General features: G+C 37.7%; 1 long non-coding RNA gene across 2 annotated transcripts; it reads left to right on the forward strand.

Annotated features, from left to right (window-relative positions):
• The first annotated feature begins 1,025 nt into the window (after window positions 1–1,025).
• On the forward strand, window positions 1,026–3,371 carry LOC143414370 (uncharacterized). Of its 2 annotated transcripts, none has more exons than XR_013094995.1 (3): window positions 1,026–1,080; window positions 2,061–2,156; window positions 2,605–3,371. It is a non-coding gene; the product is annotated as an uncharacterized LOC143414370 (long non-coding RNA). The 2 variants fall into 2 exon arrangements; XR_013094994.1 differs by lacking the exon at window positions 1,026–1,080 and adding an exon at window positions 1,766–1,826.
• Window positions 3,372–10,592: the final 7,221 nt, after the last annotated feature.

Here is a 10,592-nt window from a genome sequence, read left to right on the forward strand (position 1 = left end):
GGGGGCATCCTTGTCAGATGCCCGAACCACCTCAGCTGGCTCCTTTCGATGTGGAGCAGCAGCTGCTCTACTCTGAGCCCCTCCCGGATGGCCGAACTTCTCACCCTATCTCTAAGGGAGAGGCCAGCCACCCTTCGGAGGAAGCTCATTTCTGCCGCTTGTATCCGCGATCTCGTTCTTTCGGTCACTACCCACAGCTCGTGGCCATAGGTGAGGGTAGGGACGTAGATCGACCGGTAAATTGAGAGCTTCGCTTTTACACTCAGCTCCCTCTTCACCACGACGGACCGGTGCAGCGTCCGCATTACTGCAGCTGCAGCCCCAATCCGTCTGTCGATCTCCGGCTCCCTTCTCCCATCACTCGCGAACAAGACCCCGAGATACTTGAACTCCTCCACTTGGGGCAGGAACTCATCCCCGACCCGGAGTGGGCACTCCACCCTTTTCCGGCTGAGAACCATGGCCTCAGATTTGGAGGTGCTGATCCTCATTCCCGCTGCTTCACACTCGGCTGCGAACCGTTCCAGTGCGAGCTGGAGGCCCTCACCCGATGAAGCCAACAGAACCACATCATCTGCAAAAATCAGAGATGAGATTCTGAGGCCACCAAAGCGAAAGCCCTCCGCCACTTGGCTGCGCCTAGAAATCCTGTCCATAAAAATTATGAACAGAACCGGAGACAAAGGGCAGCCCTGGCGGGAACCCCCACCGGGAACGAGTCCGACTTATTGCCGGCAATGCGAACCAAGCTCTTGCAACGGTTGTATAGGGATCGAATGGCCCGTAGCAATGGGCCAGACAAAGACAAAATGTATTTATTTTAATATTCATTGTTTGATCAATGTATCCTACATATATATTTTAAATTTTTTCCGTAAGTGTTGAGCAGCTGCAGGAATAAATTTTTATTCCGAGTTAATCTCTGATTTACCCTCCGCCGCGGGAGGCGGCGCTAATGAGCATTAATACGAAACACATAAAGAAGTAAAGGTATATGGGCGGGAACAGCACCAAAGAGGCAACATGGACGACTGGAGAAAGTTGGACCTAACGGCAGCAACTAGCATCACTGGACTTACAGTAAGTTTTCAATGTTGATATTAGTTTATTGTTAAAATACGAATATTTAGTTGTATTTTGGGTGCGTGTCGAAAAGAATAGCAGAAATGTCGGGTCCGTGCTTTTTATGTGCTTTGCTGCTCTCCCCGAAGGAAACTTTGCACTTGCAGAGCTAGCATTAAGTTGTTGTAATGAGGGTCGCAGGCTGTTTAAAAAGTTAGATACTACTTGTTCTAGAGGTAGCGCCCGGTCACCTAGCATGAAACAAAGTGTTTTAATCTCTCTAAATTTTTAAACCCCCTCTCATGACTCAGAATAGTTGGGTCCAAACAAGCCCGTTGTCCCTGCAGTTACACAGCGGAGATACCTATCTGCAGTGAGAGTGCTTTTAAGCCGTTTTCTTGTTAGAAACGCTATATTTTAAACTATATGTGCAGGGTTAGGATTGTGAAGGAGCTCTTGGACCTCTGGCCTGCTCTAAAAATGGGGTCTGAGGTAATATGGATCAGCTCTCTTTAAAATGAAAATTGTAATTCTTACTCATGTGGCAGCTTTTTGCTGCTTTATAAAGATGTGCGAGATGCTTCAAATTGAACTGTATTGTCCTTCTGCTGTAGTTGTATGCAGAGTTTCAGCGGATTACAAATCAGAACCTGCCCAATACATTCTACGCTCTACTTGACCGCCATCTTCCTCGACTGATGACCTTATTCAGACGGAAGACAGCAGATGCCCTGGCTGAAATTCTAAGAATTCACAATGAACAGGTAATAATAGATTGTTACACATTTCATAGGTTGAACCAGTGGAACATTGGACAGGTTCAATGATTTAAATGAGCTTTTTGAATTTTGCTATTATTCCACTTTGTGTTTGCTATTTGTCTGACTGTATTAAAGATGTGAACAGGTTATTTGTGGACATGTGTTCTGATTTGACTGTTGTTGTTGTTGTTCAGTAAACTCACCAGTATATACAATTCTGTTTTTATCTGGAAATAGGAAATCCATGATATCCACACCAAGCGCACTACCGTTCTCCACGCCCTTCCTGTCTATCTGCGTGAGGATGTCTCTGGATTTTTCAGAACCTGCACTGTGAGTATCCTTAAGTATCTAACAGATACTACTGTCTATATAAACAGTGCATCAAAGTACAAACATGTATTTTGATGCGCTGTTTGGACTTACCTTTGTTTAGTCTACCCATACGGTTTCCATGTATGGTCTTTTCTGTCTCCTCACTACGAATGAACTGAATTGGTGTTTTGTTGAAAGTGATAAGATGTTTAGTAAAACATTTTCCTGTGTATTTCCTTTAGCTTAGTTTCAGTCTATCTCACACCACTTGATTCTCTGGTGAATTAGCTGATTTATGTGTGCAGAACATGGATCTTCTGTTTTTCACCTCTTACAGTGAGACTCAGGTCTCCCTTGTAAAAGAGGTATTGGATCTCAATGGGAGTTGGTAAAATGAGAAATTATATGTCGTCTGTTGTATTTCTTGGGTTAGATTGTGATTAGTATCTCTTTTTCATCAATTCAGGACGAATCTGATGAGTTGGAGCTTGATGGTGTTGAAGTGGCCCTCTTCACTGTCATCAGTGACCATGACACGACAAGTCCAGTTCACTACCAACCTGTGAAAATCTCTGTCGTCATTGAAAGTGATGCCGTGTTCAGTCTCCCCAGATTTGGTGAAGCCTTCCTGGTAATGTTTGGACTGATCTATGCACTTCACCTCAGCTACCCCAAAGCCCTGACCAACACTTTAGAATTTACTCAAAAGATTTTACTTGGTCTAGAAAGTGGTAAACTGTCACCCAGGTTACAGACCCTCAAGAATGACTTGGTTATGTAGGAACTCATCTGAAAGAAGGATGCAGGGTGAAGCATTATAAAAGGCTAGTTCAAAGTTCTCTCCTTTTATCTAAATAATGCCTCAAAACGTTATTGCATTACTCTACAGGTGTTCAGCCAATAGGTCCAAACTATACAACGTGCCTTTGTTCTCCTTAACATAATGCAAAGCAACACTAATGTTTTGTATGTTTTAATGTTTTTCATAATACTATTTCTAAAACATTGTGGGCTGCGCAAGATGACCTAAATTTCACTGTTTGATACTGGTTAATGTAAAACAAATAGCATTGTAATTCACTCAAATTGCTGCCCTGTTGCCTTATTCAAATATTAGCCAGAGAGCCAAAAGCACATTTTGATATTATTTATTATTATTTGGCATTATTTTTCATTACTCTGACAGTTTTCCTGACTAAACAATTTTTGGTCTACTTATTTTAATTTATAAATGTTTTTGTTAATTATTTTTAACTTAATTAATTTAAAAAAAAATGTATTTAATTTCAACATAATGTGCTAAAAGGGAGCAGGCAAGATACTGTTCAATGGCAGATGTTTATGAATTTTGCATATTAAGTTACCGATACTCAGTGTAATTGAGGCAATCAATTGCCTCAAAAATTTTAAGTTTTGGGTCACATGTTTTTAAGTATAAAGTAGTCAACATATTTGACTAACGTGTACTTAAAATAATGACAACACAAACTAATAAACATTTGAGTTTTGTTAACATAAAAATGTTGTGGTTGTGTGCTTATTTTTTATAAGTTCTGTGAACTTATTCCTTTGAATTTGTAAACTTGAAACTTTAAGTCATATTAACTGCAAATATTTGAGTTGACCGTTCTCAAAAGATACAAGTACCATGTAATCCAAACTTTTATGTTCTGGAAAAATTTGACTTTTGAGTTGATCAACTCAAAAAAATTGAGGCAATCGATTGCCTCAATTTTTTTGAGTTCTGGTAACTTATTCGGGTTTACAGTGCAGCAATGCAGAAATGGAAAGGAACTCTATGGATAAAGGCTATTAATATTATTCACCAACTGTTTTAAATGTAACCACTTTATTAGTTGAATTTCTAAAAACATATCACTAAATATCACTAAATATCACTAAATTGTTTTACATTTTAATTAAAGTCCGGTGCCACTAGATGGAGCGTCGATGGTGAAAAAAGACATAAATCTCTTACTCTTGGCCTTTTTGTTAACACTATTATCGCTAGTTCTTTTAAAGGTGAAAAATGAGACTGCGGATACAAGCAAGAAATGAGCTTTCTCTGAAAGGTGGACTTTCCCTGAGAATTTTTTCATAGTTTCATAGCTGTTGTCAAATACAGGTTAGTTAAAAATATGGCAAAAAAGAGAAAGAACAGAACTATATGGCTACTTTCCTGCTATTAAAGTTGATATCACTGAAAACAGGTACATATGAAAACCAAAACATAACCTTTACTTTAGACAATAATTATCCCAGCTACCCACAGGAGAGAACATATCGGCTGGCCTGGGAATGGCTCGATGTTTCCCTGGATCAGCTGGAGGAGGTGGGTGGCAAGAGGGAGGCCTGCGCTTCCCCACTGCTGCCCCCTCGACCTGACTTCAGGTAATTGAAAGAAAATGGCTGGATGTTTTATCCTTTCAACACAATGCACCACAGTTTTCAGTCGCATTATTTTTTTGTTAATTTTTCATTTTAGATATAGCTGAACAACTGTTTTGGTAACACATTTTCGGTTTGTGTTAAGTGTTTTTCTTCTTCGTTGTCTGTTCGGAGTGTTATGTGCATGATGTGAGGTGCCGCACAGTTAAGCGGCATGATTCATTATTGAAGAATGTCATTAATGGTTTAAAATGCCTTCTGAAATTTGACTTGATCTGAGTGTTTCTTAATTTTAGACTAGTTGGTCAGTCTATTTTTCCCCCCTTGTTTAGTTGACTAAGAGATAGTCATCAAGAACATCTCCTTTACTGTGATCTGACATTTCATGTAGCAACATCTTCCTCTGTGTAAAAGTTCCCATGCGTATCTTTTCAAGGTTTTACAGCAAGAGGATTATTTGTGTAGTCGAGAGTAATGCTGGCTCTGTAATTAGAACAACCAATATGGGATAAGAGGCATGATGGCAGAGTTTGAAATGCTACCTGTTGGCTACTGATGTGCAGCTTTATTTGTTACCATTTTATTATTTTCATTTCACAAGTAATCCTGGTTTTTTTCTACCATTAAATATTAGAAAAAAATCCAAGAGTTATCATAATTCAAGAGTTTACCAATATCCATATATTGTACAATACAGTAAAAAGCACTGATTCAGCCTTAATTTCATCAACGTTTGCTAGCAAAATAGGAAACAGCTGCTGCAATTTAATGAAACGTCCAAATATAAATAAAAATACACTGTGTAATAGGAAAGTTAAGCAAAATGCATATCTTGAAAAAATCAAATAAGTTTGAAAATCCATGTTTGGTATGATCACTTGAACTAATTGTTTATTATGGTTCTTCAGGCTTCTTGAAGACTATTCAAAGCGCTTTTAGTTTGTTGTGAGTGAACACAATGCTGGTTTACCCCTTGAGCTAGGGGCCTTTTTTGCTTGACAGGTCAAAGGTCAGTGTTAAGTGGCTTAACAAACAAAAAAATAAATAGACTGAAAATTAATGAAAAGGGAAAGAACGCCTTGTCTTTGTAATTTTTGTGCAAACATATTTTCAGTTTTTGGCCTACTACGAGCCAAGATTTGAGGCTTAACAAGTTAACAAGTTTACAGGGTTCAAGGGTGGTTTGCTTTTCGCTGCGCCACCACAAATCCTACTAGAAATGGGCACTACCTGTAATGATCAGTGAAACAATCAAGAAGTCTAATGGGGCACAATAAAAAATATTAAATCTGTGTTAAAAGGAATAAAACAAAAGAAATCTGTGGTATCTTTTGGCCACAAAGAGAAGAGCTCTTCTCCTTCACACTAATATTCATTCAGCTGTATATAAAAGACAACCATTAGTGTGTGAACTACTGTTCTGAAGCTTAGAGTTGGATCAGTATTGTTATATTTTTTCATTATAACCTTATAAGCCAATGATATACAGTAAATTTTATAAAGAGATCATAGTGGAATGTATATACAGAACTTCAACTAACAATGAAGCCATATGGAAGTAATATTTCCCTCTGAGGAATATCACAGCATATACTGTTTGTATCCAGTGTAATTCAGGATGCCAGGTATGCCCAGCGCCAGCTCACTAAAGCTCTTTGTTTCTGAATGACTCGTTAATGTAGAGGGAAAACTTGCATGCTGTGATGAAATGCTTTTTCTAGCCTGAAGCGTGTCTTTATACTTTTGAACAGCTTGTAGAGAACTACTGTAAACAGTACTGCACTTGAAATGAGTTTGCTGAATAAATAATATATTACAAACATCAGTGTTCATAAGTAATGAACTGCTGAGGCTTCTAGCAACTCTTTTGAAGAGCTACTGGGTTTTTTGTTGTTGTTGTTTGTGGGGATTTTTTTTAACTTTCTTTTTAAACCGAATCACCACTGAATGATTTATCCATTTCATCCAGTGGTGTTGGGAGGAATCAGAAACTTTTTAAGACCTGGGTTTTTCTTTTATTAGCCATTTTGGGCCATCAATAGGACAAAAGACACTGTTTGGGTTTGTTAACTTTATGGTGGAAACACCTACAGTGCTTAACAAATTTATTACACCAACACAAAATGGATGTCTTATGGTACAGCTGCCCAAAATTAACAAATTGTTGGTAACTACTAAAATCTTTTTTTTTAATGTTTTTGTAATAGTTAATCCACTAGCATGTGCAAGCCCTTTAGCTGAAATCATATTTTTAGAAGTACAATATAATTTTGTTATCCATGAATTTTCAAATTTACTTCAAAGCAGATAAAAAAATAGAAAAGATGTTCTTATTGTTTGATTAAGATGCCAAATTAGTTATTTTATTGCATTCCTGAATATATATGCATTCCTATATATGTGTGTGGCTGAATATTTGATTAAGAAGTCAATTGTGCCGGCTCAAATCTGAATTCAGTTTGGTATTTGCCTGATGGAATAGAGTAGAATAGAATAGATTAGAATAGAATAGTTACATTTAACCAAGACACACTCAAATACACAATTGACTTTAAGTAATTTGACTATGTTCAATTGATTCATGTAATTTTGGTACATAAGTACAATATAAACATTTAAATGTAATGGAACTTACTTCAGTGGTATGTGTTTAGTTTATACACAGCCATATTTTCCTTACTCAAAGATATTGCTTCATGTTTATGAGGGCCATGACTGATTTTTTTTTGCATACAGGTGGCCTAATAAATTTGCTAAGCACTGTAAATGCATCCCTCACTGCTCTGTGTCTCTTCATAACATCTGTCCCAGCAACACCGATGGTGGCGTCATCAAAACATGGGTTAAAAAGCAGAGATGGAGGGGACTGACTTGAAAAACAAGATGAAAAGGAAAGCACGTCTATCACTGATGTGCTTTAAACATCTCTGTGCATCATTGCTTAAGTCAATTATTCCTGTTTGATGATAACTGAGCGATAAAACCATCAGTCTGTTGCTTACCTTGATTATTGTCATTCCTCATGAGTGATAAACATTCTAATAAACTCATGCCATCCAGCTAATGCTACACTAAAGTGGTTGCACAGCTGTGAAATAGATGCACTACGATAAACACAAGAGGCTCACTGATACAAGGGAAACATTAGAGTTTGTCTTTAGAATGTGGATATAATTACTTTTAATGATTGAAGGGGAATTTAGTAATCAGCTATGTGAGCCTGAGATAGTGTTATATAGAGATGGACAGTTCAGGATGGGTTTTGTGGCTTATATTTTACAAGTACTGTGTTATTTATAATGATTTCTTATCTTTACACAATACACCACTAAAATAAACAATAAAATAGATGAGTTAAAAAGGAACTGAAGTTGGTTTTAAAAAGTCTACTGCATTCAGACTCACCCTATAGCTGTGTGGGAAAATCCCAGTAGATCCGCTGTTTCTGAAACGCTGATACCAGCCCATCTGTCAACAACAACCATGCCAGGTTCAAATCACTTGAATCATCTTTCTTTCTTGCTCAGGTTGAACTACAGCAGGTCGCCTCGACTGTGTTTGCATACCTAAATGCATTAAGTTGCTGCCAGTTAGCTGATTTGCTAATTAGATATTTGTGTTAATTAATACTTGAACAGGCGGGAACTAACAAAGTGGCCGAGTGAATGTATATTTTTCTCAGTTATTTACAGGTGTTTTAGCTAGAATATATATTCTTTGTCCGTTGGTTATAATAACTTTAAACATATTTAAAGCAGCTATGCTAGTATGTTGGCATGTCTATGCATAAGCATCCTGTCAAAATGATGTTGAGCTATATGTAACTGATGATGTAACTGGGCTTTATTGAGTTAACAAGTCTATCTGATATTATGAAATAGCAAACTCTAACTGTAATTACATTAGAGAGATGAATTCATGTAATTCAAATCCCAACAGCAGAACAAACTGCTCCAGAAATCTGCTAATATTGCAGTTCACAGTGTTTACAATATACTAGCATTTACACGTCCTACACGGCCTGCATGTCCATGTCCTGCTAAGCCACATCCTGAGCTGCCTAAAACATAGACTGTACTGCTATGTCGCCGCCACAGGACCTGCGGCCGGCCAGCTGAATTACTGTTTTGGACTCTGTGAGCTCGTGTTTTGTTGGGTAGTTGGACACACAAAAAAAATCGCGCACTGTGGATTATTTGCACCTTTGTATTCATTTCTCTATTAATAAACGCCCTGTCTTCACACAGGAAGTCCTGTGTTTGGGTCCTACTTCTGCCTACCTGACATTAAGCGTGCTATGCTACAGTTTCCAGTTTCCTGCTTGAGAGTCTCTACTCTGTATGGGTTTCTTCCAGGTCTTTATTAAAGTATGAAGTGTCTGTATGATGCTAACAGCACGGTATCCAAACAGAAATGCCATATTTATATGGCACCAGCAGTTCATCGATTAATTTACTCGTCTCATGCATACTTTCATATACATTTCCCCTAAAATTAAGCAGAATGTTTTTTTTTTTTAAATATCTTCAGAAACACTGCCAACAGTTTAATTATTTTTGGCTGCACAGCAGGAGTTTGTAATGCTTGACTAGTCAGCAACCACTCATTCAGGGTTAAACTGTAAGCTTAAAAAATGTAAATATGTATAAATGAATCATAACTACTACTTGACTTGTATTCATCAGACTGATATTCCCATAACAATAACTTTTATGTGAGCAGAGAGAGAACTGCAGGGTTCAGCTAACTAAGGTTCAAAATATTCATTTCAGAGAAGAAAGATGAAAAAAAAATAACCCTCATAAAAAATCTGGAAAGAATTTAAGAAGCTAACTTTTGAGGACCCCCGGGGCTTTCTGACAGTTCAGTGAAAAAAGAGGAATACAAGGTGTCTGCAGTGTTTTCATGACTCTGTTCAGTCTGCAGTCTTGACCATCCACTTAAAGAGAAAGTCTTCTTTAACGCCCTATAAAAGAGACTGCCTCTCCCTAAATTATGCATTCATCACTCCAAAGTGCTCTTTATGAATTTAAGTTAAATAACTAACAGCAGTAAATATCATTTGTCTTCATCTGGAGAACCCTTGGAGGGTTTGGAATGTAAACAATAAACTGCATAAAAGTGATTATGGCAGGTTTGTCAAAGGCAAAGGGAATGCTAAATCCCTGAATGGTTTATATTTACATTTCCACAGCTTCCTAAGGCTTAACGTTTAACATGAGAGGACAGAAGCACAGGTTTTGTCAGATTATAAATATTATATGTAGGTGAGACAGGATAGTGAGGGTGAAGTGAGCAGTTTTCTAGTTTTTGTTTGTTTGTTTTAAACTTAAATGCTACGGGAATATGTGAGAAGAATAAAGTTAATTCCTACAACATAAGTTCAGGACATAAGCCATCAGTTGAAACCTCAGCAGTGTTCTGAATTTCTTGGTATACACAGAACAAATATTACAACTTGTCTACAGTTTTGATAAATGAAGACACTTTTGCCAAGTCTCTTGTTTTGTGTTTTTTAAATGACCTTATACTGAATCAAACCAAAGTGAAGGGCCACTCTCTTTACACGCTGGAGGAGAGCCAGCATGCATTATCTATGCATGCATGCATGTAAGTGGTCAAAACTCAGACTTACAGATAGCAATCCAAACATGGTGGGAGGACTGGAACACCAAACTTCACAACCTTCACGGGATGAATTTGAATGAAATATGTCCTTTCATGATTGTTCTGGAACCATTTGACTGAACCTTGTATGTACTAAAGATGTCATTTAAAAAAGAAACAAGAACGATGGCTCCACTTCCATCCCCAAAGACACTAACATCTGCCTAGGTTTATGAAGAGGAATAACTTACCAGGAGCTGGCAGTGAATGAACAGCTGTCCCTTTTTATGGCCTTACAACAGGAAGCAACATATGTGCTTGTGATCATAAATTAATAGAATATAAATTGAGCTCTCTAAACTGATAAAAAATGAAGTAAAAAAAAAAAGCTGAAAGAGTTGAGCTCATCCACTTGAACATTTCATTAAACTAAGGAGTTGAAGTTGTTCAGGTTGTTGT

This window comes from Maylandia zebra, linkage group LG20 (assembly GCF_041146795.1).
Source record: "Maylandia zebra isolate NMK-2024a linkage group LG20, Mzebra_GT3a, whole genome shotgun sequence".
Taxonomy (NCBI): Eukaryota; Metazoa; Chordata; class Actinopteri; order Cichliformes; family Cichlidae; genus Maylandia; species Maylandia zebra.